This window comes from Chiloscyllium punctatum, chromosome 50 (assembly GCF_047496795.1).
Source record: "Chiloscyllium punctatum isolate Juve2018m chromosome 50, sChiPun1.3, whole genome shotgun sequence".
Lineage (NCBI taxonomy): Eukaryota > Metazoa > Chordata > Chondrichthyes > Orectolobiformes > Hemiscylliidae > Chiloscyllium > Chiloscyllium punctatum.
The window spans coordinates 5,059,221-5,080,974 of NC_092788.1; the positions used below are offsets into that span (position 1 = coordinate 5,059,221).

General features: G+C 55.1%; 1 long non-coding RNA gene across 1 annotated transcript in view; it reads left to right on the top strand.

Annotated features, from left to right (window-relative positions):
* The window catches only part of LOC140470084 (uncharacterized), a 104,273-nt gene that overhangs the window by 43,668 nt on the left and 38,851 nt on the right, over positions 1-21,754 (top strand). Inside the window, exon 2 of the long non-coding RNA XR_011956359.1 lies at positions 7,595-7,816. This is a non-coding gene — a long non-coding RNA (uncharacterized lncRNA). The remainder of the gene's footprint in view (positions 1-7,594; positions 7,817-21,754) is intronic.

A 21,754-nucleotide genomic window follows, 5' to 3' on the forward strand; every position in this document is an offset into this window, starting at 1 on the left:
AGTGTCGGCTAAGGATGAGTCAGGGAGGAGGAGATTGCAGTGTTCAGTAGGGATTAGTCATAGAGGGGGAGATTGCAGTGTTGGGTAGGGATCAGTCAGGGAGGGGGAGATTGCAGTGCTGGATAGCGATCAGCCGGGGAGGGATCAGTCAGGGAGGGGCAGATTGCAGTGTTGGGTAGGGTTCAGTCAGGGTGGGGGTATATTGCAGTGTTGGGTGTGGATCAATCAGGGAGGAGGAGATTGCAGTGTTGTGTCGGTATCAGTCAGGGAGGGTGAGATTGCAGTGTTGTATAGGGATCAGCCAAGAAACAGGTGAGTGCACTCTTGGGTCGGAATCAGTCAGGGAGGGGGTGATTGCTGCGTTGAATAGGGACCAGTCAGGGAGGGGTGGATTGCAGTGTTCAATAGGGATCGGTCAGGGAGGGGGGGATTGCAGTGTTGGGTCGGGATCAGTCAGGGAGGGGGAGATTGCAGTGTTGGGTAGGGATCAGCCAAGCAATGGGTGAGTGCACTCTTGGGTAGGAATCAGTCAGGGCGGGGGAGATTGCAGTGTTGGGGAGGGATCAATCAGGGAGGGGTGATTGCAGTGTTGGATAAAGATCAGTCAGGGAGGGGGTGATTGCAGTGTTGATTAGGGATCAGTCAGGGAGGGGGAGATTGCAGTGTTGGGTCGGGAATACTCAGCGAGGGGGTGATTACAGTGTTAGGTCTGGATCTCTCAGGGAGGGGTTGAGTGCAGTGTTGTGTCGGTATTAGTCAGGGAGGGTGAGATTGCAGTGTTGGGTAGGGATCAGACAGGGAGGTTGAGATTGCAGTGTTGGTTAGGGATCAGCCAGGGAGTGGGAGATTGCAGTGTTGGGTAGAGATCAGTCAGGGTGGGGGTGAGTGCAGTGTTGGGCAGGGATCAGTCAGGGAGGGGGTGAGTGCAGTGTTGGGCAGCGATCAGTCAGGGACGGGGTGAGTGCAGTGTTGGGTAGGGATCAGTCAGGGTGGGGGTGAGTGCAGTATTGGGCAGGGATCAGTCAGGGAGGGGGTGAGTGCAGTGTTGGGCAGCGATCAGTCAGGGAGGGGGTGAGTGCAGTGTTGGGTAGGGATCAGTCAGGGAGGGGGGATTGCAGTGTTGGTTAAGGATCAGTCAGGGAGGGGGAGATTGCAGTGTTGGGGAGGGATCAGTCAGGGAGGGGGAGTTTGCAGTGTTGGTTAGGGATCAGTTAGGGAGGTGGGATTACAGTTTTGGGCGTGAATCTGTCAGGGAGGAGGTGATTGCAGTGTTGGGTAGGGATCAGGCAGGGATGTGGTGAGTGCAGTGTTGAATAGGGATCAGTCAGGGAGGGGGAGATTGCAGTGTTGGGGAGGGATCAGTCAGGGAGGGGGAGTTTGCAGTGTTGGGGAGGGATCAGTCAGGGAGGGTGAGATTGAAGTGTTCGGTAGTTATCAGTCAGGGAGGGGGAGATTGCAAAGTTGGGTAGGAATCAGCCAGGGAGGGGGAGATTGCAGTGCTGGATAGGGATCAGTCAGTGAGGGGGAGATTGCAGTATTTTGTAGGCATCAGTGAGGGATTGGGGTGAGTGCAGTGTTGGGCAGGGATCAGTCAGGGAGGGGGTTAGTGCAGTATTGGGTAGGGATCAGTCAGGGATGGACAGATTGCAGTGCTGGATAGGGATCAGTCAGTGAGGGGGAGATTGCAGTGTTTTGTAGGCATCAGTCAGGGATTGGGTGAGTGCAGTGTTGGGTAGGGATCAATCAGGGAGAGGGAGATTTCAGTGTTGGTTCGGTATCAGTCAGGGTGGTGGAGATTGCAGTGTTGGCATGGGATCAGTCAGGGATTGGGTGAGTGCAATGTTGGGTTGGGATCAGTCAGGGAGGGGGTGATTGCAGTGTTGCGTAGGGATCAGTCAGGGAGTGGGTGAGTGCTGTGTTGGGGAGCGATCTGTAAGGGAGGGGGAGATTGCAGTGTTGAGTGGAGATCAGCCAGGGAGGGGGTGATTGCAGTGTTGGGTAGGGATCAGTAAGGAAGTCGGAGATTGCAGTATTAGGGAGGGATCAGCCAGTGAGGGGAAGATTGCAGTCTTGGGGAGGGATCAGTCAGGGAGGGGGATATTGCAATGTTGTGAAGTGATCAGTCAGGGAGAGGGAGATTTCAGTTTTGGTTAGGGACCAATTTGGGAGGGGGTGAGTGCAATGTTGTGAATGGATTATTCAGGGAGGGGGAGATTGCAGTGTAGGGGAGGAATCAGTCAGGGAGGGGTATATTGTTGTGTTGGGATTGGATCAGTCAGGGAGGGGGAGATTGCAGTGTTGGGTAGGGATCAGTAAGGAAGTCGGAGATTGCAGTATTAGGGAGGGATCAGTCAGGGAGGGGGAGATTGCAGTGTTCGGGAGGGATCAGTCAGGGAGGGGGAGTTTGCAGTGTTGGGGAGGGATCAGTCAGGGAGGGTGAGATTGAAGTGTTCGGTAGGTATCAGTCAGGGAGGGGGAGATTGCAAAGTTGGGTAGGAATCAGCCAGGGAGGGGGTTAGTGCAGTATTGGGGAGGGATCAGTCAGGGAGGGGGAGACTGCAGTGTTGGATAGGGATTAGTCAGGGAGGGTAAGTGCAGTGTTATGCAGGGATCAGACAGGGAGGGGGATATTGCAGTGTTGGGTCAGGAGCATTCAGGAAGGGGGATTGCAGTTTTCGATAAGGATCAGTCAGGGAGGGGGAGATTGCAATTGTGAAGTGATCAGTCAGGGAGAGGGAGATTTCAGTGTTGGTTCGGTATCAGTCAGGGTGGTGGAGATTGCAGTGTTGGCATGGGATCAGTCAGGGATTGGGTGAGTGCAATGTTGGGTTGGGATCAGTCAGGGAGGGGGTGATTGCAGTGTTGCGTAGGGATCAGTCAGGGAGTGGGTGAGTGCTGTGTTGGGGAGCGATCTGTAAGGGAGGGGGAGATTGCAGTGTTGAGTGGAGATCAGCCAGGGAGGGGGTGATTGCAGTGTTGGGTAGGGATCAGTAAGGAAGTCGGAGATTGCAGTGTTAGGGAGGGATCAGTCAGGGAGGGGTATATTGTTGTGTTGGGATTGGATCAGTCAGGGAGGGGGAGATTGCCGTGTTGGATAGGGATCAGTCAGGGAGGGGGAGATTGCAGTGTTGGGTAGGGATCAGTCAGTGAGGGGAGATTGCAGTGATGGGTAGTGATCAGTCAGTGAGGGGCTTTATTTAATGCGGGGTAGGTATCAGTCAGGGAGGGGGAGATGACAGTGTTGGATAGCGATCAGTCAGGGAGGGGGAGATTGGAGTGTTGTGTAGGGACCAATTTGGGAGGGGGTGAGTGCAATGTTGGGAATGGATTATTCAGGGAGGGGGAGATTGCAGTGTAGGGGAGGGATCAGTCAGGGAGGGGTATATTGTTGTGTTGGGATTGGATCATTCAGGGAGGGGGAGATTGCCGTGTTGGATAGGGATCAGTCAGGGAGGGGGAGATTGCAGTGTTGGGTAGGGATCAGTCAGTGAGGGGAGATTGCAGTGATGGGTAGTGATCAGTCAGTGAGGGGCTTTATTTAATGCGGGGTAGGTATCAGTCAGCGAGGGGGAGATGACAGTGTTGGATAGCGATCAGTCAGGGAGGGGGAGATTACAGTGTTGGGTAGGGATCAGTCAGGGAATGGGTTATATTGCAGTGTTGTGTAGGGATCAGTCAGGGAGGAGGACACTGCAGTGTTGGGTTGGGATCAGTCAGGGAGGGGGAGTTTGCAGTGTTGGGTAGGGATCAGTCAGAGAGGGGGAGATTATAGTGTTGGGTAGGGATCAGTCAGGGAGGGGGAGATTGCAGTGTTGGGTAGGGATCAGTCAGGGAGTGGGTGAGTGCAGTGTTGGGTAGGGAACAGTCAGAGAGGGGGAGATTGCAGTGTTGGGTAGGGATCAGTCAGGGAGGGGGAGATTGCAGTGTTGTGAAGGGATCAATCAGGGAGGGGGTCAGTGTAGTGTTGTGTCGGGATAGAGGAAAATCAGGAGGGCAAAAAGGGGACATGAGATTGCTTTGGCAAATAGATTTAAGGAGAATCCAAAACATTTGTATAAATCCATGTAGGACAAAAGGGTCACTGGGGAGAGTATAGAGCCCTCAAAGATCATGGCAGCCTGCACGTGGAGCTGCAGGAGATGGGGGAGAAACTGAACAAGTGTTTACTGTAGAGAAGGACATGGATGATGTAGAATAGAATGATGGTTTGGGAAATAGCATTGGGAAATAGATGATGTCATCTTGCAAAATGTCCATATTACAGAGGAGGAGGTGCTGGATGTCTTGAAATGGTTAAAGGTGGATAAATCCCCAGGACCTTTTCAGGTATACTCTCGATCTCTCGGAAGCTAGAGAAGTGATTGCTGTGCCCTTTGCTGAAATATTTGTATCATCGATAGACACAGGTGAGGTACCAGAAGACTGCAGGTTGGGCTAACGTGGTGCCACTGTTTAGGAAGGCTGGTAAGGACAAGCCAGGGAACTGCAGACTGGTTCACCTGACGTCAGTCGTGGGCACGTGGAAAGATGGATACATGAGGGACAGGAATTACATGTATTTAGAAAGGCAATGTCTAATTAGGGATAGTCAGCATTGCTTCGTACGTGGGAAATCATGGCTCAAGATATTGAGTTTTTTGAAGAAGTACCAAAAGGATTGATGAGGGCAGCACGGTGGATGGGAGCGACATGGACTTCAGTAAGGTGCTCGAAATGTTTCCACATGGGAGATTGGAGAGCAAGGATAGATCTCATGGAACACAGGGTAAACCAGCCATTTGGATATGGATCTGGCAGGAAGGTATAAGACAGAGGGTGGTTGTGGAGGGTGTTTTTTTCAGTCTGGAGACCTGTGCCCAGTGGAGTGCCACAAGGATCGGTGCTGCGTCCACTACTTTCCATTAATGATATAAATGATTTGGATGTGAACACAGCAGGTATAGTTAGTAAGTTTGCAGATGACACCAAAATTGTAGTTGTAGTGGACAGTGAAGAATGTTACATCACATTACAACGGGATGGTGAACTGATGGGCCAATGGGCTGAGGAGTGGGAGATGGAGCTTTATTTAGATAAATGGGAGGTGCTACATTTTGGAAAAGCAACTCTTCGCAGGACTGATCCACTTAATGTTAAGGTCCCAGGGAGTGTTTCTGAACAAAGAGACCTTGGAGTGCAGGTTCATTGTTCCTTGAAAAGAGAATTGTGTGTCGATAGGATAGTGAAGAAGGAGTTTGGTATGGTTGTGTTTACTGATCAGTGCATTGAGTAGAGGAGTTGGGAGGTCATGTTGTGGCTGTATAGGACATTGGATAAGCCACTTTTGGAATATTGTGTGCAATTCTTGTCTCCTCCCTATCGGAAGGATGTTGTATAAATTGAAAGGGTTCAGAAAAGATTTACAAAGATGAAGATAGGATTGGAGGAATTGAGCCACAGGGAGAGGTGAAATGCACTGGGCCTGTTTTCCCTGGAATGTCTGAGGCTGAGGGGCACCCATATGTAGGTTTATAAAACCATGAGACAAATCGATAGGTATAACAGACATGTTCTTTTCCCTAGGGTGGGGTAGTCCAGAACTGGAGGGCCCAGGTTGAGGGTGAGAGGGGAAAGATATAAAAGGAACGTAAGGGACAACGTTTTGATGTGGAGGGTGTTGCGTGTATGGAATTAACTGCCAGATGAAGTTGTGGAGACTGGTACAATTACTGCATTTAAAAGGCATTTGGATGGGTATACGAACAGGAAGGGTTGAGAGGGATTTGGGCCAACTGATGGCAAATAAAACGAGATTGTGATAGGATATGTTGGTGGCGTGGATGATTTGTTTCTGTGCTGTACATCTCTATGACTGTAAATGTTTTGCACTGTCCATTTCCAGCCACACACTTCACTGTTTCCCCTGTTTACCTTGGTCAGTTCTCCTCTCAAACACATGTCAATGGCTTTGGTTGTGATTGTCGGGTGTGCTTTATGGTCACTTTAACAATCCATCATCTCACTGAATTTCACTACACGACAATTTCCCAGAGGATATCTCAGTGGGACATTACTCCTTCCCTCAGCGTCATCACCCAACGGTCGATCTGAGATAGTCACCTCCCTGGCCGTTTGCACAACGTGTTATTCAAAGAAACACTGACACAAACATTCAAAGAGGAGTTCGGAGAACATCACTTTTGCCGATGTGACTGCCCTAGATTATACAAAGACTGAAGTCTCCCAGAATTATCACAGTGGCTTTGTATTACACAGGAATGTGTAACAGGGTTGAGCATTGAAATACTGTTAGGTCACCTAAAAACTGTTCTCCTGCTTGTGTTTTTGACACGTGTTACCCAGAATCTGCATTCAGACTGATTCAGCTGCATCATCTGAGGCCAAATGCTTTCTCTGTAATGCCTTTGTTACCCATTACTGTCAGGGATACCCATCCTGCACTCCCTGACACCCCTCAAGGAGGTGGACAATAGAATATTCATGATCCACCTTTTGTTCACCCTGTCACCACTAAATCTCATTTATCTCTGTGCCACAATCCATCCACCTTATTGCAGAGACATTATCCAGTACAAAAAAAGAACATTAAGATTGACTCTTTCCACAATTTCTTGTCACAGTCCAATTCACTGATGTACAGTTTCAGTTAAACTCTGTCTCTCCCTGTTCCTTTCTGCTTGTCTTCAGCTACATCACCATTTTCTCTTTGGATTTGGATAGGTCCTTTCACCTGAACCCTGGCCCTGCATCCTCTCTGTCAGTTTAAAGTCCTGCCCATAAGCTTACCGACACGGTTGACCAGGACACTGTTCCCAGCAGTGTTGTGTTTAATTCACTCATGGGATGTTGCTGTCTCTGGTTAGCCAGCATCGCATGCCCACTCCGAGCTGCTCTTGAGCTGAGTGCCTTGCTGGATCATTTCAGGGGGCAGTTGAGAGTCAACCCCATTGCTCTGGGTCTGGATTCATATGTAGGCCAGACCCGCTGCCCATAACAGATTTCCTTCCTGAAAGGATATGAGGCAGTTAGATGGGTATACTGCACTCCAGTATTAAGGTTTGGATGAACAGTCGGGTGAGAATAGCACGAGGCCATCACCTGTCCCAATCGTAGTTCAACCGTCAGTGAGTACTGATCCCAATGCAGCATGAATCAAACCCCTTTCACCATGACCATTGTTTGCTCCTGATATCTTCCTGCACTCTGGTGATATCACTCAGTCTCCCTCCATGTGATACCGCTCACTGTATGGGTCTAATTGCTGCCTCTGTTATGTCTCTCACTCTTGCAGTTAATCCAGATTCTGAGCTAACAGAATTCTCCACTCCAGAGAGAAAAACAGCACAGGCCAGAGATGGAGACTGAAATTTTCCAGATCTATGTGGGACTCAGTGCCATTCTCCTTGTGTAACCCTCACTTCTGAAGGGCTTTTGCCCGAAACATCGATTTCGAAGCTACTTGAATGCTGCCTGAACTGCTGTGCTCTTCCAGCACCACTAATCCAGAATCTGGTTTCCAGCATCTGCAGTCATTGTTTTTACCTCACTGTAGCAGTTTAACTTCCCATTCTGTCTATTTCTCTGTCTCCTGCAGGTAATCAGGATGTTCCTGTCTTAGCCGAATTCCTAACTCCTGTCTCGTCCATAACCACATCAAAGTCGCTTGGTCAACCAGAGATAGACGGAGAGGGAGATCTGGAGCCTTCAGTAAATCCTGCAGACGGAAAGATCACTCACAGGAAACAGCACAGCAAGGAGGTCGTGGCCTTCTATATTCAGACACGGAAGACAGGACATAGATACAGAGCTGGGCAAGGTGCAGCAACATTCTAGACTTCATTCCCACCATCTTGTGAGGGTCCTGCTTTCACCTCCGCTGTACTAGTCCTCCCTGGGACATCTCTTTCTCTCTCTCTCTCTCTCTGACTTTCTGTCTCTTTTTCTTTATCCCCTCTCTCACCCACCCACTCTCATTCTCTCTCTCACCCCCCTCTCACCCTCTCTCTCTATCTCTCTTCCCCTCACTCACTCTCTCTCTCTCACCCTCTCACTCACTCTTGCTCCCACCCCCTCACTTATTCTCCATCTCATCCCTGTCTCTCAACGCACTCTCTCTCTCTCCCTCGCGTGCCTCTCCCTCACATCCCTCTCTCTCTCTGGCTCACCCTGTATCTCTCCCTAGCTCGCTCTCCCCCTCTTTCTATCTTACTCTCTTTCTCATTCTCTCTCTTCCCCTTATCGCGCTCTCTCTCGATCTCTCAGACTCTCTCTCTCATTTCTGTCCCCTCGCTCACTCACACTTGCACCTCTCTCTCTCCCTCGCATGCCTCTCCCTCAAGTCCCCCTCTCTCTCTGGCTCGCCCTGTATCTCTCCCTATTTCGCTCTCCCCTCTTTCTATCTTACTCTCTTTCTATTTCTCTCTCATCCCCTTATCATGCTCTCTCTCTCTCGATCTCCCAGACTCTCTCACATTTCTGTCCCCTCACTCACTCTCTCTCTCGCTCGCCCCATCTCTCGCCCGTCTCCCTTGCTCACACTTCGATCACCCCTTCTCTCCCTTCACTCTCGCTCCCTTCTCTATCACTTTCTTCCCCTCTCTCTGCCCCCTCTCTATGCCCCCTCTCTCCCTCCGCCCTCTCTCCCCCACTTTCTCCCCCGTCTCTGCCCCAGTCTCTCCCGCCCCTCTCGCGCCCCTCTCTCGCCCCCTCTCTCGCCCCCTCTCTCACCCACTCTATCGACCCTCTCACTGGACCCCGTCTCTTGACCCCCTCTCTCGATCCCTCTCTCTCCTCTGTCTCCCCACCTCACCCCTCTCTCTCACCCCCTCTCTCGATCCACTCTGTCGACCCCCTCACTTGACCCCTTCACTCGACCCCCTCTCTCGAATCTCTCTCGACCCCGCTGTCTCGACCCTTCTCTCTCTACCCACCTCACTCCACCCCCTCTCTCCCCACTCTCTCTCCCCCTTTCTCCCCATCTCTCCCCCTCTCGTACCCCTCACTCGACCCTCTCTCTCGACTCCCTCTCTCAACACCCTCTCTCGACTCCCTCTTGTTCTCCCCATCCCCATCCCCCCTCCACCCCCTTTCCGCCTCCCTCTCTGCCCCTCTCTCAACCCCCTCACTCTACCCCCTCTCTCGACTCCCTCTCTCATACCTCGTTTCCCCATCTCTCCCCCTCCCCCTCACTCAACCCCCTCACTCAAGACCCCTCACTCGATCCCTCACTCATCACCCTCTCTCGACTCCCCCTCTCTCGACTCCCACTCGCTCGACTCCCTCTCTCACCCCTCTCTCCCCTTCACTCTTCCCCCTCTTTCGACTGACTCTCTCTCCCCATTCACTCCTTTTCTGTCCCCCTTTCTCCACATTCCCTCTCCCCTTCCTCACCCTCCCCCTCTCACTAATCCTGTCACTCCCCGTCTCAGCCCGTTGCTCTCCCCGTCTCTCCACCCCTCTCTCCCCCTTTCTCTCCCAGTCCCTCTCCCCCTGTCTCTCCCTCTCACTCGACACCCCTCACTCGATCCCTCTCTCTAGCGCCCCCCTTCTCTCGACCCCCCTCTCTCGACACCCCCTCTTTCAAACCCCCTCACTTTACACCATCTCTCGACTCCCTCTCAGGACCCGCCACTCTCGACCCCACCTCTTGACCCATTCACTCGAACCGCCTCACTTGAACCCCCTCTCTCTCCACCTCTCTCTCACCTTCTCCTCCTCTCCCCCATCCCTCTCTTGCCCCCTCTCGATCCCTTTTCTCCCCCTTTCTTTCCCCCCCTCGATCCCCTCACTCGACCACCCTCGAACCCCCTCTCTTGACCCCCTCTCTCGACCCCCTCACTCAACCCCCCCCCACTCGACCCCTTCACTCCAACCCCTCACTCAACCCCACCTCACTCGGCCCCCTCACTCGACCCACTCTATTGACCACCCTTTGTCTATATCCTCTCTCTCTCTCCCCTCTCTACCCCTCTCTCAACCCCCCTCATTCAACCCCCCACTCACTCAAACCCCCTCACTGGAGCGCCCTCACTCGGCCCCCCCGCTCACTTCCCGCTCTCTCTCCCTCAGCCCCTTTCAGTCCCCTTTCTCCCCACTCCCTCTCCCCTTTACTCACCCTCCCCTTTCACTCCCCCTGTCTCCCCGTCACTCTCCCTGTCTCTCCACCCTTCACCCCCCCCTCTCTCGCCATCTCTATCCCTCTCCCTCTCCCCACTCTCTCTCCCCCTCTCTCTCTCCCCCTCACTCTCCCACCATTCTCTCCCCGCCTTTCTCCACACACTTTCTCACCGCCGCTCTTCTCCCTCTTTCTCAGCCCGTTATCTGCCCCCTCTCCCACTCTATCTCTCCCTTCTCTCTACCTCTTTCTCCCAGTCTGTCTCCCCCTGTCTCTCCTCACTCTCTCCCCCTCTCTCTCTCAACCTCTCACTCTCCCCTGCCCTCTCCCCCACTCTCTCCCCTCTCTCTTCCCACTCTTTCTCCCCGCTCTCTGACCCTCTCTCCTGCACTCTCTCCCACTCTCTCCCCCCTCTCCCACTCTCTCCCTCACTCTCCCCCCTCACTCTCCCCCCACATTTTCCACCTCTCTCTCCCCACTCTCTTTCCCCCGTCTTCCCTCTCCCTCTCTCCCCCACTCTCCCCATCACTCCCCTTTCCCTTGCCCCTTATCCCTTGCCTCCTCTCTCTCCTCTCTTTTGCCCCTGTCTCTCTGCCCCTCTCTCTGCCCCTCTCTCTCCCCTCACTCTGTCACCTCACTTTCCCACCCTCTCTCACTCCCTCCCTCTCTCCCTTCCTCCCTCTCTCACCCTGTCATTCACTATCCTCCCTCTCCACCACTCACTGCCCCCTCTCTCCCTTTTCTCGAACCCACACTCCCCCGTCTCTTTACTTAGAACATAGAACATAGAAAAATACAGCGCAATACAGGCCCTTAAGCCCTCGATGTTGCGCCGACCGAAGCCCACCTAACCTACACTAGCCCAATAACCTCCATATGCCTCTCCAATGCCCGCTTAAATGACCATAAAGAGGGAGAGTCCACCACTGCTACTGGCAGGGCATTCCATGAACTCACAACCCGCTGAGTAAAAAATCTACCCCTAACATCTGTCCTATACCAACCTCCCCTTAAATTAAAGCTGTGTCCCCTAGTAACAGCTGACTCCATACGCGGAAAAAGGTTGTCACTGCCAACCCTATCTAAACCCCTAATCATCTTGTACACGTCTATCAAATCTCCCCTAAACCTTCTTTTCTCAAATGAGAACAGCCCCAAGTGCCTCAGCCTTTCCTCATACAATCTCCCTACCATACCAGGCAACATCCTGGTAAACCTCCTCTGCACTCGTTCCAATGCCTCCACATCCTTCCTATAGTATGGCGACCAAAACTGCACACAATACTCCAGATAAGGCCGCACCAGAGTCCTATACAACTGCAACATGACCTCAGGACTCCGGAACTCAATTCCTCTACCAATAAAGCCCAGTACACCATATGCCTTCTTCACCGCACTATTTACCTGGGTGGCAACTTTTAAAGAACTGTGTACATGGACACCAAGATCCCTCTGCTCATCCACACTACCAAGTAGTCTACCATTAGCCCAGTAATCCATCTTCTTGTTACTCCTACCAAAGTGCATGACTTCACACTTAGCTACATTGAATTCCATTTGCCACCTTACTGCCCAGTTCTGCAACTTATCTATATCCCGCTGTAACCTGCCACATCCTTCTTCGCGGTCCACAACTCCACCGACTTTCGTGTCATCCGCAAACTTGCTCACCCAACCTTCAAGCCCCTCCTCCAGGTCATTTATAAAAATGACAAACAGCAATGGTCCCAAAGCAGATCCTTGTGGAACACCGCTAGTAACTGCGCTCCAAAATGAACCTATACCATCAACTACTACCCTCTGTCTCCTTCCAGCCAGCCAATTCCTAATCCAAACCTCTAATGCACCCTCAATGCCATACCTCCGTAGTTTTTGCATTAGCCTGCCATGGGGTACATTATCGACCGCCTTGCTAAAATCCATATACACCACATATACTGCTTTACCCTCGTCCACTTCCTTGATCACCTTCTCAAAGAATTCAATAAGGTTTGTGAGGCACGACCTGCCCTTCACAAAACCATGCTGACTATCCTTGATCACATTATTCCGATCCAGATGTTCATAAATCCTATCCCTTAAGATTCTCTCTAAGACTTTGCCCACAACAGAAGTGAGACTGACTGGCCTCTCGTTACTCGGGCTATCCCTACTCCCCTTCTTGAACAAGGGGACCACATTTGCTATCCTCCAGTCTTCTGGCACTGTCCCCGAAGACAACGACGACCTAAAAATCAAGGCCAATGGCTCCGCTATCTCCTCCCTAGCTTCCCAGAGGATCTGAGGATAAATGCCATCAGGCCCAGGGGACTTATCTATTTTCATCCTTTCCAGTATTCCCTAGACCTCTTCCCTACGTACCTTAAGGCCATCCATTCTAATCACTTGTGACTCAATATTCACATCAGCAACAATGTCCTGTTCCTGAGTGAATACTGACGAAAAGTATTGATTTAGTGTCTCACCGATCTCCTCCGCCTCCACACACAACTTCCCATTACTGTCCTTGACTGGACCGATACCTACCTTAGTCATCCTTTTATTCCTGACATACCTATAGAAAGCCTTTGGGTTTTCCCTAATCCTACCAACTAAGGACTTTTCATGTCCCCTCATTGCTGCTCTTAGCTCTCTCTTTAGATCCTTCCTGGCTACCTTATAACTCTCAATCGCCCCAACTGAACCTTCACGCCTCATCTTTACATAGGCCGCCCTCTTCCCTTTCACAAGGGATTCCAATTCGTTATTAAACCACGGCTCCCTCACAAGACCCTTTCGTCCCTGCCTGACTGGTACATACTTATCAAGGACACCCATTAGCTGTTCCTTGAACAATCTCCACATATCATTTGTGTTCTTCCCTTGAAGCCTATTTTGACAAACCACACATCCTAATTCATGCCTCACCGCATCATAATTTCCCTGCCCCCAGCTATAACTGTTGCTCTGCAGTACACACTTATCCCTCTCCATCACTAGAGTATAAGTCACCGAGTTGTGGTCACTGCCCCCGAAGTTTTCACCTACCTCCAAGTCTAACAACTGGCCTGGTTCATTACCTAGAACCAAATCCAGTATGGCCTCACCTCTTGTTGGCCTATCTACATATTGTGTCAGGAAACCCTCCTGCACACATTGGACAAACTACTTCTCTCGCTCTACCCTCTCTGTCTCTCCTCTCTCTCCACTTCACTCTCCCCATCGCTCTCCCCTCTCTTTCTCCCCGTCTCTCCCCCTCTCTACCCCCCTCTCTCCCTCTCTCTCCTCCTCTCACCACCTCTTTTCCCATCTCTCTATACCGTCTCTCTCACTCCGTCTCTCTACCCCTCACTCTCTCCCCCCTCACTTTCTCTTCACTGTCTCCCACATCCTGTCACCTAACTGTCTCCCCTCTCTCTTTCACTCACTCTCTCCCTACTCTCTCCCCCCACTCCCACCGGCCACACTCTCCCCCACTCTCTCTCCACAATCTCTCTCCCCCCTCTCTCTCCCCCTCTCTCTCTCCCCGCCTCTCTCCCCCCCCTCTCTCCCCCTCGCTCTCCCTCTCGCTCTCCCCCTCGCTCTGCCCCTCTCTCTCCCCCTCTCTCTCCACCTCTCTCTCACCCTCCCTCTCCCCATCTCTCTCCCCCTCTCTCTCCGCCCTCTCTCTCTCCCCCTCGCTCTCCCTCTCGCTCTCCCCGTCGCTCTCCCCCTCTCTCTCCCCCTCTCTCTCCACCTCTCTCTCACCCTCCCTCTCCCCATCTCTCTCCCCCTCTCTCTCCCCCTCTCTCTCACCCTCCCTCTCCCCATCTCTCTCACCCTCCCTCTCCCCATCTCTCTCCCCCTCTCTCTCCCTCTCTCTCTCCCCGTCTCTCTCTCTCCCCCCTCTCTCTCCCTCTCTCTCTCCCCCCTCACTCTCCCCTGTCTCTCTCCCCTCTCTCTCTCCCCATCTCTCTACCCGTTTCTCTCTCTCCCCTTTCTCTCCCCCATCTCTCCCTCCACTCTCTGTCCCCACTCTGTCCCCCTCCCTCTGTTCCGTCTCCCACTTCTCTCTCCCCACTCTCCCCTCTCTCTCCCCTTCCTTCTCTCTGTCTCCCGGATCTTTCTTCAATAACTCTCTCCACCTCGCTGTCACCTAAATCTCTCCCCTCTCTCACCCTCTGTCTCCATCTCTCACTCACTTCCTCTCTCACCCTCTCTCTCTTCCCCCACTCTCTTCCCCCACTCTCTCCCCCTCTCACTCCCATTTTCTGCCTCTCTCTCTCCCCCAACCCCTCTCCCCACTTCTGCTTCCCCCTCTCTCTTCGTCTCTCTCCCCGACTATATCCCCCTCTCTCTCGCCCTCTCGCTCCACCCTCACTCTCCCCCCCTCACTCCCTGTCTCTCCCACTCTCTCTCCCCCACTCTCTTCCCTGCTCTCTCACGCCTGCTCTCTCACCTCCGCTTTCTCGCCCCCTCTCTCCTCTCTCTGTCACACCCCTCAATCTCCCCTAACTTTCCCCATTTCTCTTCCCCTCTTTCTCGCCCGCTCTCTACCCCCTCTCTCTGCCCTCTCTCTACTGCCTCTCTATCTCTGCCCCTCCTCTACCTCCTCCCTTCCCCCTCTCGCCCCTCCCTCTCTCTCCCCCGCCCTTGCCCCCTCTGTCGGCCTCTCTCTTCCTTCTCCCTTGCCCCTTCTCCCTTGTCTCCTCTCCCTCCCATCTTTCACCCTCCCTCTCTCGCCCTTCTCTCTCTGCCCCTGTCTCTGCCCCTCTCTCTCCCCTCACTCTGTCACCTCACTCTCCCTCCCTCTCTCACCCCTCCCTCTCTCACCCTGTCATTCACTATCCTCTCTCTCTCCCACTCACGTCCCCCTGTCTCTCCACCTCTCTCAAACCCACACTCCCCCGTCTCTCCACTTCTCTCCCACCAACCCTCTCTCTCTCTCCCCTCTCTCTCCCGTCTCTCCCCCTCTTTCTCCCCGTCACTCTACCCATCTCCCTTCCCCTCTCTTTCTCTTCCTCTCTCTGCCCCTCTCACTCTCCTCCCTCTCTCTCTGCTGCCTTGCCCCCTCTCATCCACTGTCTAAGCGCTCAATCCCCCTTTCTTGCCTCCTATCTACCCCCTCTCTCCCCTCTCTCTACCGTTTCTCTCTACCGTCTCTCTCACCCCCTTTCTCTACCCTGCACTCACTGTCTCCCCTCTTTCATTCACTTAACTAACTCTCCTGGACCCTGCCACCTAACTCTCTCCCCTCTCTCTCACTCCCTCCCTAACCCTCTCCCTCGCCACTCTCTCCCCCACTCTCTCCCCCCACACTTACTGCCCACTCACTCCCCACACTCTCTCTGCTCTCTCCCCTACTCTCTCTACTCCCCATTTCTCTCCATCTCTCTCCCCCTCTCTCTCCACCCCCTCTCTCCCCCTCTCTATCCCCCTCTCTCTCCCCTCTCTCTCCCCTCTCTCTCCCTTCTCTCCCCCACCTCTCTCCTCCCTCTCTACCCCTCCCTTTGTCCCCCTCTCTCTCCCTCCACTCTTTGTTCCCCCTCTGTCTCCCTCCCTCCGTCCCCCTCACTCTCATCTCTCCACCACTCTCCCCTATCTCTCCCCTTTCCATCTCACCGCCTCGCTCTTCCTCGCTCTCTCTCTCTCCGCCCTCTCTCACCCCCTCTCTCCACCCTCTCTCTCTACCCCGTTCACCCCCTCTCTTTAACCCTCACTCTCTCTCTCCACTCTCTCTCTCTTCACTAACTCTCTCCCCCACTCTGTCACCTAAATCTCTCCCCTCTCTCTCCCTCTCTCACTCCCTCCCTCTCTCACCCTCTCAATCTCTCCTCCCTCTCCCCCACTCTTTTCCCCCACTCTTTTCCCTCACTCTCTCGCCCACTCTCTTCTCCCACCATCTTACCCCACTCTCTCCGATTTCTCTCCCCTCTCTCTGCCCCTTTCTGTCTCTTCCCCCTCCCCTTCTCTCTCCCCTCTTGCACTTCTGTCTCTCCCCCTCTCTCTTCCCATCTCTCTCCCCATCTCTCTCCCCCCTCTCTTCTCATGGTCCCCCTCTCAACACATTTTCTGTCCCCGTCTCTCTCCCCCTCCCTCTCCCCCACCCTCTCCTTCCTCCGTCTCTCTCCCCGTATCTCTCTCGGTCTCTCTCCTCCCTCTCTCTACCCTCCCTCTCTACCCTCACTCTCTACCCTCACTCTCTCCCCCCCCACGCTCTACCCCCCTCTCCACACTCTCACCCCTGTCTCCCCACTCTCTCACCCCTGTCTCCCCACTCTCTCACCACTCTCTCCTTCTCTCTCTTCCCGCACACTCTACCCCCGCTCTCTCACCTCCGCTCTCTCCCCTCTCTCTCTCCCTCTCTTTCTCACCCCCTGTCTCTTCCTCCTCTTTCACCCCACGCTCTCTGCCCCTTCTCCCCCTCTCACTCTCTACTGCCTCTCTATCTCTCCAATCTCTCTCTCCCCTCCCCTCTCCCCCTCCCCCCTCTCTCTCCCCCTCCCTTGCCCCTCTCTCTCGCCTGTCTCTCTCCCCTCTCTCTGAGTCTCTCTCCCCTCTCCCTTGCCCCTTCTCCCTTGCCTCATCTCCCTCCCTTCTTTCATCCTCCCTCTCTCGCCCCTCTCGCTCTGCACCTCTCTCTGACCCTCTCTCTCTCTCCCCTCACTCTGTCACATCACTCTGCCTACCTCTCTCACTCACTCCCTGTCTTCCTCCCACTCTCTCACACACTGTTACTCACGATCCTCTATTTCCCCCACTCACTCCCCCCTCTCTCTCTCTCCCCCTCACACCCACACTCCCCCTCTCCACTTCCCTTCCACCACCCCCTCTCTTTCTCCCCTCTCTCTCTCCCTCTCTCTGCCTCTCTCTTCAGCCTCTATCCCCCTCTCTCTCTCCCCTCTCCCCGTCCCTCTTCCCCAGTATCTATCTTGCTCTACCGCCTCTCACTTCACCCCTCTCCAAGACTCTCTATCTCGCTCCCCCCTCTCCACTTCCCTCTCTCGCCCCCTCTCTCACCAACTCTCCACTCCTCTCTCCCACTCTCTCTCCCCATCCTTTTCCCCTCTTCTCTCCCCTTCTCTCCCTCTCTTTCTACCGTCTCTCTCTCTCAACCCTTCTCTCTTCACCTCTCTCTCTCTGACCCCCACTCTCTCCTCTCTCTCTTCACTAACTCCCTCCCCCACTCTGTCAACCAACTCGCTCCCTCTCTCTCCCTCCCTCCCTAACACTCTCCCTCCCCCAATCTCCTCCCACTCTCTCCCTACTGTCTCCCCACACTCTCCCCACTCTCTCTCTCCCCACTCTCCCCCCTCACTCTCACCCCCATTGTCTCCCCTAATCTTCCCCTCACTCTCTCTGCCCCCACTCTTTCTGCACTCACTCTGTCTCTCACCCTCTCTCTCCCCTCTCCCCTCCTCTCCCCTCCTCTCTGTCCCCAAACTCTCTCTCTACTCCTTACTCTCCTCCTTTCTCTCCTCCTTTCTCTCCTCCTTTCTCTCCCTCTTTCTCTGCCCCCTCTCTCGTCTCTCTCTCTCCCCGTCGCTCTCCCCCTCTCTCTCTCCCCCGCCTCTCTCCCCCTCTCTCTTCCCCCTCTCTCCCCTCTCTCCCCCCTCTGTCCCCCCTCTCTCTCCACTCTCTCTCTCTTCCCTCTCTCTCTCTCCCCTTTCTCTCTCCCCTCACTCTTCCCTCTCCCTCCCCTCTCTCTGTCCCCTCTCTCTCTCCCCCCCTCTCTCTCCTCTCTCTCCCCTCTCTCTCTCCCCCCCTCTCTCCCCCTCTCTCTCCCCTCTCTTTCCCGCCTCTCCTCCCTCTCTCTACCCACTCTCTCTGGCCTCCTCTCTCTCGTCCACCCTCTCACCCCACTCTTTCTTGCCCCCCTCTCTCGCACCCTCTGACCTCCATCTCCCCTCTGTCTTGCCCCACTCTAACTCCCCTCTCCCTCCCCCTCCCTTGCTCACCTCTCTCTCTTCCCCTCTCTCTACCCCTCTCTCTCCCATCTCTCTCTCTTCACTAGCTCTGTCCCCTTACTCTGTCACCTCTTCTCCCTCCCCCTCTCACACGCTCCCTCGCTCACTCCCTCCCTCTCACTCTCCCCTACTCTCTTCCCCCCCTCTCCACCTCTCTTGACCCCACTCTTGCCCTGTCTTTCCCCCTCTCTCTTGCCCCTCACTCTCACCCCCTCACTCTCATCCCCTCTCTCTCACCCCCGCTCCCTCACCGCCTCTCCCTCACCCCATCTGCCTCACCCCCTCTCTCTCCACATATCTCTCTCCACCCATCTCTCTCCATCCATCTCTCTCTCACTCTCTCTCCCCCTCTCCCCGCTCTCTCTCCTCTCTCTCTCCCCTCTCTTTCTCCGTCCCAACCCCTCTACCAGCCCCTCTGTCTCTAACCATTCTCTCCCCTCCTCTCGCGCCCTCTCTCCCCCTCTCTGGCCCCTCTCTCCCCCTCTCTCCCCAACCTCTCTCTCCCCCTCTCTCCCAAACACACTCTCTCCCTCTCTACCCCCTCTCTCCCCCCTCTATTGCCTCTCCCTCTCTCACCCCCTTTCTCTGCAACCTCTCTCAACCCCCTCTCTCTCGCCGCACTCTATTGCCCCCCTCTTTCGCCCCCTCCCTCTTGCCCCGTCTATCCCCATCTCACCCTGTCTCTCGTCGTTTTCTCTCTCTCCCCTTTCCCTCCCCCTCTCTATCTCACCCGCTCTCTCTAAGCCTCTCTCTCCATCTCTCTCTTCACGAGCTCCCTCCCCTTACTCTGTCACCTCACTCTCCCTCCCTCTCTCACGTCCTCCCTCTCTCACTCCCTCCCTCCCTCTCACTCTCCCCTGTCTCACCCCGACTCACTGCCCTGTCTCAACCCCACTCACTCCCTTCTCTCTCTCCCACTCACTCCTCTCTCTCAGTCCCTCTCTCGCGCCCCTCTCTTCCCCTCTCTCTCCCCCTCTCTCCCCCTCTACCCGCCTCCATCACCCCTCTCTCTCGACCCTCTCTCCACCCCGCTCACCCCTCTCTCTACCCCTCAATCGCTCTCTCCCCTCTCTCTCTTCACTAACTCTCTCCCCCACTCTGTCACCTAAATCTCTCCCCTCTCTTTCCCTCCCTCTCTCACTCCCTCCCTCTCTCCCTCTCTCACTCTCCCCTCTCTCCCCACTGTCTTTCCCCAATCTCTCCCGAATATCTTCCCCCACTCTCACCGCCATCTCTCTCCCCTATCTCTCCCCCTCCCTCTCTCACCCTCTCACTCTCCCCCTCTCTCCCCGTCAATCTCTCCCCACTCTCTCCCCATTCTCACTCCCCTTCTTTCTCTCCCCATCTCTCCCCTCTCTCTCCCCTCCACCGTCTTTCTCCCCTCCCTGTCCCCCTCCACCCTCTTTCTCCCCCTCCCTCTCTCACCCTCTCACTCTCCCCCCTCTCTACCTCAATCTCTCCCCACTCTCTCACCCAATCTCACTCCCCTTCTTTCTCTCCCCTTTTTCTGCCCCTTTCTCTCTCCCTTTCTCTGCCCGCTCTCTCCCCCACAACCCACTCTTCCCCCTCTCTCTGTTCCCCACTATTTCTTCCCCCCGCCCCCTGTCGCTCTGTCTCCCCTCGCTCTGTCCCCCTACTCTCTGAAGTCCACTCTGTCCATCCTTCCTCTCTGTTCCCCTCCACTCTCTGTCCCCCCTCTGTCCCCCAGTCTCCCTCTCTCTGTTCATCTCTCTCTGTCCCCCACTCTCTCTGTCCCCCTCTCGCTGTCGCCCCTCTCTTTACCAGACCCCTCTTTTTCCCCAACCCCTCTGTTCCCCCTGTCTTTGTCCCCCCTGTCTTTGTCCCCCCTCTGTTCCCCACTTTCTGACCACCTCCGTCTTTCTGTCCCCGTCTCTCTTTCCCCCAATCTCTGACTCCCACTCTCTCTGTCACACTCTCCCTGTCCCCTCGTTCCCCTCAGTCTGTCCACCCCTTGTTCCATTCCCCTCTGTCTGCGTCCCCCGACCCCCCCTCTCTTTGTCCCCCCTCACTGTCCCCCTCTCACTGTTCCCCCCTCTCACTGTCCCGCTCTCACTGTCCCCCTCGCTCTGTCCTCCCACCTCTGCCCCTCTCTCTGTCCCACCCTCGCTCCGTCCACCCTCCCCATCCCCCTGTCTCTCAGTCTCCCCCTCACTCTGTTGCCCCCTCGCTCTGTCCCACCTCTCTCTGTCCCCCCTCTGTTCCCCACTATGTCTTTCTCCCTCTCCGCCCTATCTCTCTGTCCCCCTTTTTCTGTCCTCCTGTCTCTGTCCAACTCTCTCTCTTTCCTTCTCTCTGTCCCCGTCTCTCTGTCCCCCTCTCTCTGTCCCACCTGTCTGTACGCCCCCCGTCTGTCCCCCTCTCTTTGTCCCCCTCTGTCTCTGTCACCCTCTCTCTCTCTGTCTTCCTCTCTCTGTCCCTCTCGCTCTCTGTCCCCCTCTCTCTATCCCCCTCTCTCTGTCCCACCTGTCTGTCCCACCCGTCTGTCCCCCCTCTTTCTGTACCCCCTCTCTCTGTCCCCCTCTTTCTGTCCCCCCAGTCTCCCTCTCTCTGTCCCCCTCTTTCTGTCTCCCCTCTGTCCCCCAGGCTCCTAATCTCTGTTGATCTCTCCTTGTCCCCCTCTCGCTCTGTCGCCCTATCTCCCTGTCCCCCCCTCTGTCCCCCCTCTCTGCCCCTCCCTCTATGCCCCCCCGCCCCATTCTCTCTGCCCCCTCTCTCTGCCCCCTCTCTCTGTCCCCCTCTTTCTGTCCCCCCACTCTCCCTCTCTGTCCCCCGCTTCCTGTGCTCCCTCTGTCCCCCAGTCTCCCACTCTCTGTTCATCTCTCTCTGTCACCCACACTCTCTGTCCCCCTCTCTCTGTCACCCCTCTCTTTGCCACCCCCCTCTTTCCCCCCCCCTCTGCACCCCCCTCTCTGTTCCCCTCTCTCTGACCACCCCCCTCTCTCTGTCCCCCAATCTCTGACTCCCCCCTCTATGTCCACCCCTCACTCCATCCCCCTCTCCCTGCCCCCCTGAACACCATCTCTGTGTCCCCCTCACTGTCACCCTCTCACTGTCCCCCTCTCACTGTCCCCCCCCCCGCTCTGTCCTCCCTCTCTTTGCCCCTCTCTCTGTCCCACCCTCGCTCTGTCCACCCTCCCTATCCCCCGTCTCTCAGTCTCCCCCTCACTCTGTCTCCCCCTCGTTCTGTCACACCTCTCTCTGTGCCCCCTCACACTGCCCCCTGCTCTCTGCCCCCCACTATCTCTTCCCCCCTCTCTGCCCTCTCTCTCTCTCCCCCTCTCTTTGTCCCCCCTCTCTGTCCCCACCCTCTGCCCCCGGCTCTCTGTCCCCCCCATCCCTCCTCTTTCTGTTACCCTCTTTCTGGCCCCCTCTCTGTCCACCTTCTCTCTGTCCGCGCTCTCTCTGTCCCCCCATCCCCCACACTCTGTCGCCCCCTCTCTGTGCCTCGCTCTCTGTCCCCCCTCTTTCTGTTCTCCTCTCTGTTCGCACTCCCTCTCTCCACCCTCTCTCTCTGTCCCTCTTTCTCTGTCCACCTCTGTCTGTCCAACTCTCTCTGTTCCCCTCTCACTGTCCCCTCCCTCTGCACCCCCTTTCTTTCCTCTCTCTCTCTCTCCCCCTCTCTCTGTCCCCCTCTTTCTGACCCCCAGTCCCCCTCTCTCTGTCCCCCTCTTTCTGTCCATCCTCTGTCCCCCAG